Below are 16,773 nucleotides of genomic sequence, written 5' to 3'. Positions count from 1 at the left end.
GCTCTAGACTCCCTTGGGATTTTTCCAGACGCGTTTTGTTATTTTATTTTTTTCTGCTGTAGACAGATGGCCTTGTGCAAAATTACCCTTCTGGATGAGTGTGTAAAGGGACATACTTTCATATAAAAAAAACACGAAATTGGTCCAGGATATGCAGTTTAAGCAAGCTAGGTCAGTGAAGCGCCACCTGACATGCTAGCAAAATCTTTTCAAACTCAAAATCATATTGGGTAGCTAACATTACTAGAAAAGATTTCTACATTTTGTTTATTTGGCAAGATTATGCTAAAACATATCTAAAGTGCTTTCAGAAAAGTTAACGTTATTCATGTTAGCGCAACTCCAAGTTTACATGCTAACTAACAGCGTCCAAGTTAACTAGCTGTGTGTTAATGTTCGCCGTGGACAAGGCTACGGCAACTTGGCAGGCAAATCCATAGAAAGTCATTTGACTAACCAGACTGCATAGCTATTGAAACTTTATCGCTAGCTCTAAAAGCACAGACAACTTCATTGGAAGCTTTCTCTTGGAATAAAACGTTTGTGTACCCAAATATGCTTCTGCAGGTCAGATGGCAAGTTTTTGTAGGCTGTGATGTGCTCCGTTTTAGGCAAACATTTAAAACAAAACAACTCTTTATTCCTTTCAGAAAACTGAAACATGGGTTCTAGCTACAGTGGTATGCAAAAGTTTGAGCACCCCTGGTTAAAATTGCTGTTACTGTGAACAGTTAAGCAAGTTGAAGATGAAATGATCTCCAAAAGGCATAAAGATGACTCATTCCCTTTATATTTTAAGCAAAAACATTTTTTTATTTTCTTCTTTTACATTTTCAAAATGACAAAAAAGGAAAAGGGCCTGAAGCAAAATTTTGGGCACCCTGCATGGTTAGTACCTAGTAACACCCCCTTTGGCAAGTATCACAGCTTGTAAACACTTTTTGTAGCCAGCGAATAATCTTTCAGTTCTTACCTGGGGCATTTTCACACACTCGTCCTTGCAAAAGGCTTCCAGTTCTACAAGTTTCTTGGGCTGTCTTGCATGCACTGCTCTTTTGAGATCTATCCACAGATTTTCAATGATGTTTAGGTCAGGGGACTGTGAGGGCCAGGGCAAAACCTTCAGCTTGTGCCTCTTGAGGTATTCCATTGTAGATTTTGAGGTGTGTTTTGGATCATCGTCTTATTGTAGGACCCATCCTCTTTTTAAAGGAACAGTCCACCGTACTTCCATAATGAAATATGCTCTTATCTGAATTAAGACGAGCTGCTCCGTACCTCTCCAAGCTTTGCGGGACCTCCCAGTCAGTCAGACGCGCTGTCACTCCTGTTAGCAATGTAGCTAGGCTCAGCATGGCCAATGGTATTTTTTGGGGCTGTAGTTAGATGCGACCAAACTCTTCCGCGTTTTTCCTGTTTACATAGGTTTATATGACCAGTGATATGAAACAAGTTCAGTTACACAAATTGAAACGTAGCGATTTTCTATGCTATGGAAAGTCCGCACTATAATGACAGGCGTACTAACACCTTCTGTGCGCTTCGACAGCACATTGATACGGAGCTCAGATATCAATGCGCTGCCGAAGCACGCAGAAGGTGTTAGTATGCCTGTCATTATAGTGCGGACTTTCCATAGCATAGAAAATCGCTACGTTTCAATTTGTGTAACTGAACTTGTTTCATATCACTGGTCATATAAACCTATGTAAACAGGAAAAACGCGGAAGAGTTTGGTCGCATCTAACTACAGCCCCAAAAAATACCATTGGCCATGCTGAGCCTAGCTACATTGCTAACAGGAGTGACAGCGTGTCTGACTGCATCTGACTGACTGGGAGGTCGCGCAAAGCTCGGACAGGTACGGAGCAGCTCGTCTCAATTCAGATAAGAGCATATTTCATTATGGAAGTACGGTGGACTGTTCCTTTAACTTCAGCTTTTTTACAGATGGTGTGATGTTTGCTTCCAGAGTTTGCTGGTATTTATTCGAATCCATGCTTCCCTCGACCAATGAAATGTGCCCTGTGCCACTGGCTGCAACACAACCCCAAAGCATGATCGATCCACACCCATGCTTCAGAGTTGGAGAGGTGCTCTTTTCCTGGAATTTGCCACCCTTTTTTCTCCAAACATACCTTTGCACATTGTGGCCAAAAAGTTCTATTTTGATTTCATCAGTCCACAGGACTTGTTTCCAAAATGCATCAGGCTTATTTAGATGTTCATTTGCAAACTTCAGATGCTGAATTTTGTGGCTAGGATGCAGGAAAGGTTTTCTTCTGATGACTCTCCCATGAAGGTCATATTTGTTCAGGTGTCGCTGCATAGTAGAACAATGCACCACCACTCCAGGGTCTGCTAAATCTTTCTGAAGGTCTTTTGCAGTCAAACAGGGGTTTTTATTTGCCTTTCTAGCAATCCAACGAGCAGTTCTTTCAGAAAGTTTTCTTCATCTTCCAGACCTCACCTTGATCTCCACTGTTTCTGTTAACTGCCATTTTTTAATAACATTACGATCTGAGGAAACAGCTACCTGAAAACACTTTGCTACGTTCTTGTAGCCTTCTCCTGCTTTGTGAGCATCAATTATTTTATTATTCAGAATGCAAGGGAGTTGCTTAGAGGAGCCCATGGCTGTTGGTTTTAGGGACAAGTTTGAAGAGTCAGAGAATTTATACAGCTTTGAAATCGGCATCATCTGACCTTTCCTAATGAAGAATTTGAACAAGCCACAGCTCAATAAGCTAATTAAGGTCTGGAACCTTGGTAAAAGTTCAAGAGAACTCAAATGTATTGGGGCGCCCAAACTTTCGCATGGTGTTCCGTTTGTTTTTTCGCTCTCCAATTGTACAAAACAAAACTAATACACAAATCCTGCATAAAACGTTGAAAAGAAATGTCTCGTCTTTGCCTTTATGCCTTCTGGTGATCAGTTCATCTTCTGCTCACTTAACTATTCACAGTAACAGACATTTTCAGTAAGGGTGCCCGAACTTTTGCATGCCACTGTATAGCCATGAGTGCGTGCATTCCTCAGAAGAACCACCTCCTTCAATTCTGCCATCAACCGATCGTGTTTGAATAATGCTGCGGAGAAATCCTCGATCTTGATTTTATCCAGTCTGTGGACGAGACGTGACCCTAGTGATTACTGATCGGCTGTCTCGGTGTCACCTGCGAATAAACCAATCATGTTTTAGAAAAGAAAAGAAAGAAAAACATCCACTTTCAAGGCCGCTTCATAATAACGAGGACCTTGATAGAAATGTAGTGGAGTAAAAAGTACGATATTTGTCTTTCAAATCGAGTGAAGTTAGTCATAAGTTCACGATACTTATGTTGACTGTACAACTTTTACTTGTATTGGAGTAACATTTGACCAGTAGGATGTGTACTTTGATTGAAGTAAAGAAGTTGGGCATTTTATGGGCTATATGAGACGCACTGATTTACACTACAGAGCTGTTGAATTCTGAACTCCGATTGGTCAGAAGGTATTTCATTAATGTTGTCAACGGCCACTCGACAGTAACGCAGCTACAAATCACATGTCCTGTAATTAATGTGCTTGTTCTAATGTTATCCTTTCTATAGTAATGGTTCCTTCCCAGGGCCTTGTACAGTAGAAGCTCAACGTATACGCTTGAGTAATTGTTCATACAGTGGTGCTTGAAGGTTTGTGAACCCTTTAGAATTTTCTATATTTCTGCATAAATATGACCTAAAACATCAGATTTTCACACAAGTCCTAAAAGTAGATAAAGAGAACCCAGTTAAACAAATGAGACAAAAATACTTGGCCATTTCTTTATTGAGGAAAATGATCCAATGTTACATATCTATGAGTGGCAAAAGTATGTGAACCTTTGCTTTCAGTATCTGGTGTGACCCCCTTGTGCAGCAATAACTGCAACTAAATGTTTCCGGTAACTGTTGATCAGTCCTGCACACCAGCTTGGAGGAATTTTAGCCCATTCCTCCGTACAGAACAGCTTCAACTCTGGGATGTTGGTGGGTTTCCTCACATGAACTGCTCGCTTCAGGTCCTTCCACAACATTTCGATTGGATTAAGGTCAGGACTTTGACTTGGCCATTCCAAAACATGAACTTTATTCTTCTTTAACCATTCTTTGGTAGAACGACTTGTGTGCTTAGGGTTGTTGTCTTGCTGCATGACCCACCTTCTCTTGAGATTCAGTTCATGGACAGATGTCCTGACATTTTCCTTTAGAATTCGCTGGTATAATTCAGAATTCATTGTTCCATCAATGATGGCAAGCTGTCCTGACCCAGATGCAGCAAAACAGGCCCAAACCATGATACTACCACCACCATGTTTCACAGATGGGATAAGGTTCTTATGCTGGAATGCAGTGTTTTCCTTTCTCCAAACATAACGCTTCTCATTTAAACCAAAAAGTTCTATTTTGGTCTCATCCGTCCACAAAACATTTTTCCAATAGCCTTCTGGCTTGTCCACGTGATCTTTAGCAAACTGCAGATAAGCAGCAATATTATTTTTGGAGAGCAGTGGCTTTCTCCTTGCAACCCTGCCATGCACACCATTGTTGTTCAGTGTTCTCCTGATGGTGGACTCATGAACATTAACATTAGCCAATGTGAGCGAGGCCTTCAGTTGCTTAGAAGTTACCCTGGGGTCCTTTGTGACCTCGCCGACTATCACACACCTTGCTCTTGGAGTGATCTTTGTTGGTGGAACACTCCTGGGGAGGGTAACAATGGTCTTGAATTTCCTCCATTTGTACACAATCTGTCTGACTGTGGATTGGTGGAGTCCAAACTCTTTAGAGATGGTTTTGTAACCTTTTCCAGCCTGATGAGCATCAACAACGCTTTTTCTGAGGTCCTCAAAAATCTCCTTTGTTCGTGCCATGATACACTTCCACAAACGTGTGTTGTGAAGATCAGACTTTGATAGATCCCTGTTCTTTAAATAAAACAGGGTGCCCACTCACACCTGATTGTCATCCCATTGATTGAAAACACCTGACTCTAATTTCACCTTCAAATTAACTGCTAATCCTAGAGGTTCACATACTTTTGCCACTCACGGATATGTAATATTGGCTCATTTCTCTCAATAAATAAATGACCAAGTATAATATTTTTGTCTCATTTGTTTAACCGGGTTCTCTTTATCTACTTTTAGGACTTGTGTGAAAATCTGATGATGTTTTAGGTCATATTTATGCAGAAATATAGAAAATTCTAAAGTGTTCACAAACTTTCAAGCACCACTGTATGGTAAACTTTTCAGTAAGGAGACATATATTTAACGTTTATGGACGAATGGCTCTTTGGAACAGTACCTGCTGTTGTGGCAAAATAATCAACTTTCAGTGCTGTAACAGACTGAGCTCCAGGCTGAGATCTCTGATCACGATTTTAGTGACCTCTCTGCGATTCGGAGCCGCTCCCTGGGTGTGTGAGCAGAGTGTTTGCCAACACCGCTTCAGAATTCATCTTTCTGAAGCCCCTAAAGCTGGAGAGAGCCCCAGGCACCGAGGTGAAGTAAAAGTGCGAGTGAAGCTACCAGGCAGGGCCGGAGAAAAGGCCGTCAGCTCGATGTAAAAATGATGGATGATCTGGGAAGCACAAATCTGCCAGTCCCCTGACAGGCGTTCCTCCGACGCTCTGCTCGACTGAGAAACGAGCGCCGTGAAGCAGCGCTGTGCTGATTGCAGTCGGAAATCTCTCCCCCGCGCACAAAGGTAATTCACCGCAGAGCCGTTAGCGCAGAGGACCGATCCATCTGCGCTCACCTCAGCCGCCCGGCATGCACTCGCTCAAAACAGTGTTTCTATGGAGATGGGCGACAGGCGAGGCGCTTTGACAAGTTTTATTTATTAAAACACAGCCAGAGTCGTTCCTCCTCCTGGAACACAGACATCACTGCTGGCAGGAAAGTGACCTTGAGAAAATGGAATATATTCAATTTAGCGTTGTTGTTGTTGTTGTTTTAACGTCTCTGTGCTACAGCAATGGAGTCGATGGCAGTAGAGTTGCTCTACAGGGTCTAGTGTGGTTTTTTTTTTTTTTTGCTTTTTTAAAATTATTTTTTATGTATTTATTATTTTTTTAAGCTTTTCTTTCACGTCTTTACAACGAAGCGCTGCAAGTTGAAGTGTAAACAAACAAACAAGCAGTTGGCTTGATTCTCACTCGTGTTGGCTCTTATCTCTCAGGTAAATCATTCACAAAGATCATCAGAAACCCCTTTAAAGACCTGGAGCTTAGTTAAACAAGACGGAGAAGTGATCACGGCACATTGTAACTGTACGGCTGGGAAAGAATTTTGTCGCGACCTTCATGCATATGGACTTTGTGAGGAGTAAACAAACAAACAGCTGGGGACTTTGTGCTTTGTGACTAAAAAAAGTACCGTAAAATAACGACACATAGCAAGAAAAGCACTTGGAAAACACTAAGGACATCGCTGAGAGGGAAACAAACCTTTCATCAAGTGATCACTGCAAACTCGAGCATGCTTCGACTCGGCTCCCTTCGATTTCACTGAGAGGTTCAGTTCAAAAGCCGCCTTTCTCGACGTCTTTTTGTGAAATCCTGCGTTCATTCAGCCTTTTTGATTAGTTCACGGGGAACCTTGAAGAAACTTTTATCAGTTTGACAGTTTGATCGATTCGAACAGCCTAAAACAATGCCAGCGTGAGGCATTTTTCCTGCGAGCAATGCACCTCCTCCGTACAAACGCTTTGTCAGCTGAGCTTTGGTAGACCACCAGCTAAAGTTCTGAATAACTAATGAGGTGGACGTGGTGTCACGTGAAACCCAGCGATTGGCTTCAGCTCACGCACAATGGGTAAGCGGTACAGGTAATGTATCCAACGAATGAATGAACTGCTCAGGTTTTGAATGGCAGTCCAAGTTTGAGTCGGAGCTTATTTGAGTTTTACTAGGAGCTCATTTGTATCCTCCACGGGCGATTGCTCTAAGACAACGAGGGAGGCTCAGCCTCCTCTAAAAATGACGAACATCGTGTAGGATGAATTGCGCTAGGCTTATGTTATAGCCGACCTTATAACATTGCTATTTCACATCCAGAATCATAGAAATATATGTGCTCAACCCAACTACAGTGCGAAATCATTCCCTTATAACTTTCCCCAGTTCGCCTAATGTGCGCGTGAGTTTTTCCCCCTCGTGACAGCGCGATGCAGCCCAGCCTCAGTGCACTTCAATGGCATTTGGGAGCTATGCGCTTTCAATATCAAAATGCAAGACGATTATTGGACAAATACTGCGAAAACGCCCGCCCACGGACTCCGAGCCTCACAGTGGGAGGGACATGGCAAAGCTTTCCGCGAGGAGACTGGTGATTGGTGAAAGCGGCCGGATATTTTCTTTGATTGACAGCTCGTTTCAAATATAGACAGGCAGCGGTGAATCTCAGTTCAGTCCCATGCGGATTCGCAAGTGCTGTGGTGTATTGTAAGAGATCAGCTTACATTTCGATTTCATTCATTACATACGGTTTCTACCAGCTTTTTTAGTTTGTATATATTTTCATTGTAAATAAAGTGTAAATATAGTGTTGTCAAGTTTGCTATCGGGCGGCACGGTGGTGTAGTGGTTAGCGCTGTCGCCTCACAGCAAGAAGGTCCGGGTTCGAGCCCCGTGGCCGGCGAGGGCCTTTCTGTGTGGAGTTTGCATGTTCTCCCCGTGTCCGCGTGGGTTTCCTCCGGGTGCTCCGGTTTCCCCCACAGTCCAAAGACATGCAGGTTAGGTTAACTGGTGACTCTAAATTGAGCGTAGGTGTGAATGTGAGTGTGAATGGTTGTCTGTGTCTATGTGTCAGCCCTGTGATGACCTGGCGACTTGTCCAGGGTGTACCCCGCCTTTCGCCCGTAGTCAGCTGGGATAGGCTCCAGCTTGCCTGCGACCCTGTAGAAGGATAAAGCGGCTAGAGATAATGAGATGAGAATGAAGTTTGCTATCTTAGTTCCAGAAATTTCGTTTATTTGAGTGACTGAACTTGAACTTGAGGGGGCTAGTCAGCTAGCAAGAAAGCTGTGCACGGATGCCAAGCATCTCATCTCATCTCATTATCTGTAGCCGCTTTATCCTGTTCTACAGGGTCGCAGGCAAGCTGGAGCCTATCCCAGCTGACTACGGGCGAAAGGCGGGGTACACCCTGGACAAGTCGCCAGGTCATCACAGGGCTGACACATAGACACAGACAACCATTCACACTCACATTCACACCTACGCTCAATTTAGAGTCACCAGTTAACCTAACCTGCATGTCTTTGGACTGTGGGGGAAACCGGAGCACCCGGAGGAAACCCACGCGGACACGGGGAGAACATGCAAACTCCGCACAGAAAGGCCCTCGCCGGCCACGGGGCTCGAACCCAGACCTTCTTGCTGTGAGGCGACAGCGCTAACCACTACACCACCGTGCCGCCCCCGTAAATGTTTATGTGGAGCTCATTTGATTTCTGATTTGTTTGTATGGGACTTGGAGCTCATCCGCGTATTGCTCAGTGCTTGTTTGAATTGTTAATTTGTATGTGAGTGAACTTGCTTGAATATGACTCGGATTTCATTAGAATACGATTTGGAGCTTCCTTTTTTTTTTTTTTTAATATATTTATGTATTTATTTTTTGTTGTCCACGTTGGCGTTGCCTATGATGTATACGTCACTATGCACGTGTAGACAATGGAGCACGTGTCCTGTGTGTATTTGTGTTGCGCGTGTCGTCTTCTCTTTTTACTGCCGTGTGTGTGTGTGCGGACTATTGATGCAGCTGTGCAGTTGTGTAGCAGAGAACATTATGTCTTTATGACAGCTCTGTGCCAAGATGGCTCATGGGATACATATAGGCGTGTAGAAATCCAGCTGTTTCCTCTCTCGTGCTCTCTCTCTCTCTCTCTCACACTCGCACGTGCGCGCACACAGACTAACTGGAGCATGATAAGGACAGTGAGTGCGACTTCTTTTTTTTCCCCCCTTCTCTTAACCATAACGTGCGTAAAGCTTTGCGGTATTTCTGTAAATCTGTTGCATGTGTGAAGTGATCCAGTAGCAGGTAGTGTTGATGTAGAGGCACGAGTTTGTTCTGCTGCTCATGCGACCTTGTTTTCTGTCTTTCTGTGACATCTGACCCGTTTAAAGCCACGCCTGGAGAGTCCTGCACAATCTTACCAGTCCTAAGTCACGAGCACAGCTTGCTCTGTAGATCAGCGTTAGCTTTATTATTCTCAGTAATGCAGGTGAAATAAAGATGGCGTGAGTCATTTGTGCAACTCTGAGGTTGTTTGTCTTCGCTATGGCTTTGGAGGCAGGAGAGCAAGAGAATTGGAGGTGCTCGTTTGACTTGATTGCACAGTTATGGCCCTTTTCCACTACCCTTTTTCAGCTCACTTCAGCTCACTTCAGCTCGCTTCAGCTTACTTCAGCCCGACACGGCTCGCGTTTTGACTATCTAAGAGCAGCACGACTCAGCTCGCTTCAGCCCTGCTTAGCCCCCAAAACTCGCACGGTTTTGGAGTGGGGCTGAAGCGAGCCAAACCGAGCCGAGTGAGGCTAGGGGCGTGAGCAGACACTCCCCTGTGCACTGATTGGTGAGGAGGAGTGTCCTCACACGCCCACACACGCCCCGCGAGCGCGCTGGGATCTGTAAACACCGTAAACCCGGAAGAAGGAGAATTACGAATTACGAGAATTTCTGAAGCCTTATGCGCCTCGCCTCATCTATACGCTCTTGCCAGTATCTGTTGGCGTTGTCGGTGACAACAAGCCACAGCACCAAGACCAGCAACACTAACGACTCCATGTCCTCCATGTTTATTGTTTACTATCTGGGTCGTGAGACTACCGCTTAAAAGATCACTGATGTCACTGTTTGCGCCGCCTAACGACATCACGTGACGTCCACCCACTTTCGCTAACTCCACCCACTTCCAGCCAGCACGGTTCAGCGCGGTTGTAGTCGAAATGCAACTCCAACAGCCCCACTCAGCTCGACTCAGCCCAACTCAGCACGGCACGGCTCAGCCCAACTCAGCCGCGTTGGTAGTGGAAAAGCGGCATTAAAGTAGTCCTGTTTAGACTACGTTCAGACTGCACCCTGAAACGACCCATATCCGATTTTTTTTCCCATATGCGACCTGTATCCGATTTGTTATTGACAATCTGAACGACACAGATCCGATTTTTTTCACATGCGACCCAGGCCGCTTGGATATGTGGTCCTAATTCCGATGCATATCCGTTATTTTCACATGCGACTGCAGTCTGACCGGACAGGTCGCATTCATGCGACCTACACGTCATCAACAAGAGACAAACGTCACTATTCTGCGTTGGCTAATCCCGCCTCTTTGGTGGAAAACAACAACATTTGTACAGTTTTCAGAATTTAAATAGGCTTTTATAGAATTGATCAAGCTAATGGTGGATTTGGTAGGGACCTGGATGTTGATCTGTTAGCCTGATTAAATAAAACAGTTTCTATAACTGATTTATAACTTAAACCATCCTGTATTATTACAAGATTATAAGATTGTTCTGGAAATTTCCAGTGATTTGACACCTTCGGTCTCATTAGTCTGCTGCCCACATTAATCAGATTATTGTGTGAGTTCCGCCGCCGCCACAAAAACCACATCGCCAGGTCTCGCCTCATCTCCATGCTTTACTTGCAAACTTGAAGAGTGCACTTTTTTTTTTGTTTACATATTACGTAGATGTGCTTATTACGTGTCAATTTGCGCATGCGGGACACTTTTGGGTCGTTTTCCGTTCATATTGGAGTTCGCATACAAGTCTCATATAATTGGTAATGTGAACGGCCTAACAAAAAAATCGGATTTCACAACAAATCGGATATGGGTCGTTTCAGGTTGCAGTCTGAACATAGTGTTAGTTTTCCTACAACTTGCTGACAGAAAAGTGCATGACCTTAAATAATCTGTTGGCATGGAGATGGAGTCGGATGGTGGGTTTGGAGAGTTGGGAACCCCAAGATTTTACTTTTTTCTTGTAATTCGCCAACAGTGATCCTCAGGATGGATTGATTTACTATATTTATGCCTCTCTTGCCTTCCTCCTTACTGTGCATGGGGGGAGGACTAACTGACTTGCGTCCTCTTCCAGGCACGTTTGTAGCAGTTCCAGTTGGTGTCCGCTTTTTATTCCCCCGGCATACGATGCAGGAGGATATAGCCATCGCTCTGTTAGTCCATCTGTAAACACTTTAGTTTCTGGATCATAACTCAAAAGCTATTAGGAATTTACATTTTTTTTTCACAAAACCTGGCAGTTTTGTTAAGTTGGATTTCTGTAATTTATTTTCTTTCCTTTTTTCTCCGTATTTATAACCGTATATATAACCAATTCAACTTGGGGAAATTTAGAGTGGGGTTTCATATGTCGTCATATGACGACTTGTGTTATTTATTTTATTTATTTATTTATTTGGGGGGGGGGGGGGGGGCACCTCTGTGTCACCTCATATTTGTACCCCAGTTAGTCAGGAAATCTGGATTACAGCTTGAAAGGGTCCTACACACTCCAGTCGTCTCAAAAATACTCATCTCATCTCATTATCTCTAGCCGCTTTATCCTTCTACAGGGTCGCAGGCAAGCTGGAGCCTATCCCAGCTGACTACGGGCGAAAGGCGGGGTACACCCTGGACAAGTCACCAGGTCATCACAGGGCTGACACAGACAACCATTCACACTCACATTCACACCTACGGTCAATTTAGAGTCACCAGTTAACCTAACCTGCATGTCTTTGGACTGTGGGGGAAACCGGAGCACCCGGAGGAAACACACACGGACACGGGGAGAACATGCAAACTCCGCACAGAAAGGCCCTCGCCGGCCACGGGGCTCGAACCCGGACCTTCTTGCTGTGAGGCGACAGCGCTAACCACTACACCACCGTGCCGCCCCCTCAAAAATACTGTACAATTTAAATGGGAAACGTGCTTCAGTTACATTGTTCACTGTCCTTTCCAGGGGTGCCAGTAATAATGGCACATGGGTTTTTATTGAGACTGATTTTCTCAATGAGGGAATTGTTTTTCTCTGAATAAATATATATATATATATATATATATATATATATATATATATATATATATATATATATTTTATTAAATGCTGGATTTTTCTCATTTTTTTCAGTGTGAGATGAAGCGACTTCACCAAAAGGTGTTTTTTTTTCTCCTTTTTTTTTAAGCTTTTTTTTTTTTTTTTTTACTAATCTTTACAAGGGGTGCCAATAATCGTGGCGGTTACTGTAAAATACTTGATTTAAAAGGCAAGACTCAAGTGCGAGGTTTGCACTTCTTCTTGCAGTCATGCCACTGCCCAATATGCTTCTTTGATGATCTCTAAAATCTGGTCTCCAGAGCAGTCAGAACTCCTTCGTCCTCTTCAGAAGAGCGCTTTGAATGGAGCCTCACCGAGCTGTAATCCCTCTGCACTGCTGATTGTGTGTCTGTAGCAGGGTGCATGTGGAGGCAGGTAGGATAGGATTAAAGACCGATGAATAGAAATCCGGGAGAGGTGTGAGAGCACGCACTGGGCAGATTAGAGTACAAAAACCAGGAGACACAACAAGCCGACCATCTGTTACTAACACTGAGCAGGGGATCAGGGGATCAGGCGTGTGGGTGTTTCTGTAGTATGAACACGTGGGACGAACTTTCAGCCTCTTCCATGATTCCAGCCAACATATCTGTAGATGAATATTTAAGTTATTCCATGAAATCGAGTCGTACATGAGCTGATACCCGAGGAGGCACATAGCATCGAGTTGGCTATTTGCCATGTATGACTAGATTGAACGGAATAACTGTTTTTTTTTTTTCTTTCGCGGTGCGGTTTCCATCAAATCCTGTGCTCTGATTGTCTGGCGAGCGGGTCCGTATCCTACGGTACAGACCCCAGTTATAGACCTCTGGCGACTCGCTCGGTCACAACAACAAACATAGTCGCATATTTTTTTGTCAACATTTATCTTTTTTTTAATAAGATTTATTTATAAGATTATCAAAAATCTTATAAATTTTTGCCAGCATTTCTCAGGAGAATAGCATTAATTTTACAGCATGGACAGCGATAACGACAGTGTTCACAGCGAAAGCGAGTTTTACTACCCTGAGGAAGAAGAAATAAAAGAAAACATTTCAGGAGAAAGCTAAAAACCTCTAACTGTTGCTAACACCGAGCAAAAACATGGCTGAATCCTGAATGACTCCTATTTGTTTAAATAGGGAACTACATAGGCGGCAAAATGTAGTTTTCCTGCCATGGAAGTGCACTTGTATACCGAGGAGGAAGCCATTTGCATTACAGCCGTGAATGAGGATTCAAAATGGCGGCTCGGCTCGGTTTTCCCTTTCGGGCGCTCTTGTTTTCTGTAAAGAAAAAAATAAATATATTATTTACCAGCTTAAGGTCGGTCCGTATAGTGAAATACCGTCACCTCGGCCTTGAATACTGACCTCGGCCCTCTCAAGACCTCAGTCACGGTATTTCACGATACGAACCTCCCAGCTGGTAAATAACATATATTTATTCTATCCATGTTCACTGAATTTTGAGAAACGGAACATTTTAATTTTTTTGCAAATTCAATAAATAAAAGCTTTCTACAAAACGTCTGACAAAATCATTTCCGCTTAGAATGTAAACAAACCGGCGAAATGACAGTAGCAGTTTGTGGAAAATGCGATAATTCTTGAAAAAAAAAAGAAGATACTTTTATAGCATATTTCGTTGCTGCTTTTGTATTTTTTTGGGTTTTGTTTTCGAGTAGAGTTTTTATTTCATCCTCGGTTGGTTCAGCAATACACTCTGACATTTTGTTCTTTACTCACGGTATATGAGCTGATATCCTAGTAGTAGAGTAGCCAATCAGAGCGTGCAATTGCTCATATCCAGTGAACGTGGATAAAATAATAGAGGTTTATTTGGGAGGTTCATTTAATTTGATTATGATGGTTTTTTTTTTTTTTTTAATAAATCTCAGTTCTTGCTCGTGTAGACAATCTTGACCACTTCCTTCTGCTTCAGGAAGGAATTTTGATCAGTTCCTCCCACTTTCACAGCACATATGCTTTATCCCGTGCTCTTATTTTCTGACAGACTTTGGTAGATTTGGTTTTAAAACCAATATGACTGATCATGTATGCTTGGAGGATGCCATGATGGTTGGATCTGTTTCATCTACGTTTTTCAGACCAAAAAAAAAAAAATTCCTAGCATTATCATTTTGCGAGTGTAACCTTGGCAGGGTTAGTTTGGCCATGGTGTGTCTGTGTGTAGATACCTTTTGGAGAGCAGGCTATCGGAGAACTAGTGGGTGGAGGAGAGAGAGAGAGAGACAGAGGGGTAGACCGACAGGCAGCTACATGCTCAGCTATGCGGGCAACTTTGTGGCCAGAGCCTCACGTGACCTGCTCCTAACTCCGGTGCTGCAGGATTTGAGCTCCGAGCCCCATCTGGCTCGCCAGTGAGTCTTTTCAGCATCGTCTCAAACAGCAGGTCAGAGATTCATTCTTGTACGTTTTCTTTAACGTTTATCAAACAGTGCTTGCAATTTTGCTCGAGGGGTTTTGTTAATACGCTGTTCGCACATGGACTAGGGAAGTTCTTCACAATTTTGCTTCCTTCTTTTCAGTACTTTATTCCTCTTTCCCTGATGCTGGTTAATCTCTTTCCTAAGCCGTCTTGTTTTACTGGTGCTCACTCGAAGTGTATTCTCCGACTCTTATGTTGAAAGTTCAAGTTGAGCAAGTTTTTTTTTTTTTTAAGTGCTTTTAGATTTAGCTCCTACTGCTTTGTGCTTTACTGGCATCGTGAGAATACATACCGGGAGAAGCTGGTGCTTAGTAACAGCCGGTCGCCTTAGTGTTGAAAGATTAGCTGATTGTCGAAGCCTGTCTTTTGAGTAGCCCAAGTGTCCTGTTGGGTCCAACAGTGTAGGGGGAAAAAAACCAAAACGGTGGAATTCGGGGTGTTTTGGGAATATTGCTGTTGGTGCAGTTCTCCTGAAAATGGATAAACCTGAACATCTGCTGCAGATCTGAACCTTAGGCGCGCTCACTGCAGGAACATGAAAAGGCTTGTTTTGCTTTGCTTTGCTTTGCTTTGCTCCCCCCGTATGGTGCTGTTTTTCCTGAACTACTGACTCACAGAGCTTCACTTTTCACTGATATGAATAAGTTTGAACTTCAGAGATGGATGAATATCAAGAGTCTGTCATGTTTCATTCTTCATTTCTAGCGAGATTGTGCAATTTGCAGACGTGCATGTGAAGGCCATATTTTTGCTTTTGTGTGTGTGTGCAAGTTCATTCTTTGTCTGTCTGAAGTACTGAAAGCTGGTGCCTAGCAACAGTAGCAACAGGTGAAGACGTGTTGTGTTGGTCCAATACACACACACACACACACACACACACACACACACACACACACACACACACACACAAAAGTGCTATGGGCAAGAAGTTCAGCTTTATGAAACGGCGAAGCCACAACCTGCCTTCATGTTGGTTGAGGGATTAATTTTTGGTGCAAATTTTTGCTTCCTTTGAACTTTCTCTGAGCTAAATGCAAAAAATATTACTTATAAAAGTAAGGATCTGACTTGGTGTTTTTTCTAAATACAAATTTTGATTCCCTGTAATGTCAGGAGATACTGTATGCGTGATGGTTATGAAAACCAGAGGTGGACAGTAACGAAGTACATTTACTTGTACTGTACTTAAGTATACTTTTTGAGTATCTGTACTTTTACTTGTATTATTTTTTTTTGAAACTTGTGACTTCAGGCGGCACGGTGGTATAGTGGTTCGCAGGGCCGTGCAAAGACCTTTGGAGGGGCAGGGGCTCAACATTCAAAAAAGGGCACTTGGAACAAATTTTTTCACACAAGTTAACTTTAAAAAAAAAAAAAAGTCAAAGTCCTTCCCACGCCTTACAGTACCTGGTATTCCTAGGCAGTCTCCCACTCAAGTACTAACCAGGCCCAACCTGTATGTGGCGCATCGGGCGGCGCCGATCTCCGTTTCCATAGCCCTCGGCCTCTCGCCTATTACATAGCTAGGGTTACAGTGGGGGGCTAGTCCTCTGGTAACCACAAGAGTTTAACTCCCCATGCACATCTGTATTGCAGCGTGCCTTGCCAGATGGCGGTAGGTACCATTTTTATGATGGTCTTTGGTATGACCCGACCGTGAATAGAACTCACGATCTCCCGATCGAGAGGCGGACACGCTACCACTAGGCCACTAGTCGGTCCAAGTTAACTTTATTCTGTGTGTGTGTGTGTGTGTGAGATCCATCTAAATGCTGCAGTATTCTTCAAAGCAGCAGTCTTCAGTTTGCCATGTTCTTGAAAATGTCTATGACAACACTGTATTCAATATGGATATCTTTCTCAATTGCCAGCAGAAGAAGGTCTGACAGCCTAGAATATGTTGTGGACGTCGTCATTCAGCCTTAAGTTTTCGAAGCTGCTAGAATATATTAGGTCATCCTTAAAAAAAAATCCGTTTCCTGTCCACCGGGTGAGCAAAAAAATTTTCAGTCAGGAGGGAGGGATTTTTTTTTTTTTAATTATTATTTTTTTATTATATATGGATGGATAAGAAATCGCAATGCTGTGTTTGCTTTTTCTTTCAGTACTTTTTTTATTACAAAAGCAGACACAGTTAATAAAATATGACAGTTTAGTCAACTGAAACTTGTACAAAAACTTTAAAT

The 16,773-nt window shown here is 43.2% G+C and overlaps 1 protein-coding gene across 8 annotated transcripts in view; it reads left to right on the top strand.

The window, feature by feature from the left end:
• The window catches only part of ston2 (stonin 2), a 176,363-nt gene that overhangs the window by 116,435 nt on the left and 43,155 nt on the right, over nucleotides 1-16,773 (top strand). The window contains exon 1 of one of the 8 annotated variants that reach the window (XM_060933726.1): nucleotides 14,205-14,551. The exons of the other annotated variants lie outside the window; for them this stretch is intronic. The gene's annotated coding sequence lies outside the window, so the exon portion shown is untranslated. Of the gene's footprint in view, nucleotides 1-14,204; nucleotides 14,552-16,773 lie in introns of those variants that run through there. 8 annotated transcript variants of the gene reach the window in all.

This window comes from Neoarius graeffei, chromosome 11 (genome assembly GCF_027579695.1).
Source record: "Neoarius graeffei isolate fNeoGra1 chromosome 11, fNeoGra1.pri, whole genome shotgun sequence".
Lineage (NCBI taxonomy): Eukaryota > Metazoa > Chordata > Actinopteri > Siluriformes > Ariidae > Neoarius > Neoarius graeffei.
The sequence above is the reverse complement of the archived record's forward strand: the minus strand, read 5'-3'. Positions and strand labels throughout refer to the sequence as shown.